Source organism: Stegastes partitus, unplaced genomic scaffold, assembly GCF_000690725.1.
Source record: "Stegastes partitus isolate 25-593 unplaced genomic scaffold, Stegastes_partitus-1.0.2 Scaffold2451, whole genome shotgun sequence".
Classification (NCBI taxonomy): Eukaryota; Metazoa; Chordata; class Actinopteri; family Pomacentridae; genus Stegastes; species Stegastes partitus.
In genome coordinates, this window is record NW_007580182.1 from 49,750 (window position 1) to 50,569 (window position 820).

Here is an 820-nt window from a genome sequence, read left to right on the forward strand (position 1 = left end):
AGATGACCTGGCCTCCACAGTCACCGGACCTGAACCCAATCGAGATGGTTTGGGGTGAGCTGGACCGCAGAGTGAAGGCAAAAGGGCCAACAAGTGCTAAGCATCTCTGGGAACTCCTTCAAGACTGTTGGAAGACATTTCAGATGACTACCTCTTGAAGCTCATCAAGAGAATGCCAAGACTGTGCGAAGCAGTAATCAAAGCAAAAGGTGGCTGCTTTGAAGAACCGAGAATATAAGACATATTTTCAGTTGTTTCACACTTTTTTGTTAAGTATATACAGACCCTTTCCAAAAAATTAGAATATCATGGAAAAGTTCGTTTTCATAATTCCATTCAAAAAGGTAAACTTTCATAGAAATTTAGATTCAAGGCCCACAATTTAAATGATTTCAAGTATTTATTTGTTTATTTTTACATAATTTGAGCTTCCAGCTCTTAAAACCCACGAAAACAGGAATTCAAAAAAGTAGAATACTGTGAAGAAATCAGCCCAAATTTTGCAGGGCATGAATGTTTTAAACTGAGTGTCACACACTAATCATCTACTAAACTCAAAGCACCTGCACACGTTTCCCCAGGTGTCATTAAATTGCTTCAGTTTGGTTCAGTTGTCTCACTTTGGTTTAATATGGGGAAGACTGCAGACTTGACAACTGGCCAGAAGACAATCATTGATACCCTCTATAGGATTGGTAAGCCACAAATGTTCATAGCTAAGGAGGCTGGCTGTTCAGAGTGCTGTGTCCAAGCATATCAATGGAAAGTCTAGTGGAAGGGCAAAATGTGGCAGAAGAAGATGCACCAGCAAAAGAGATGA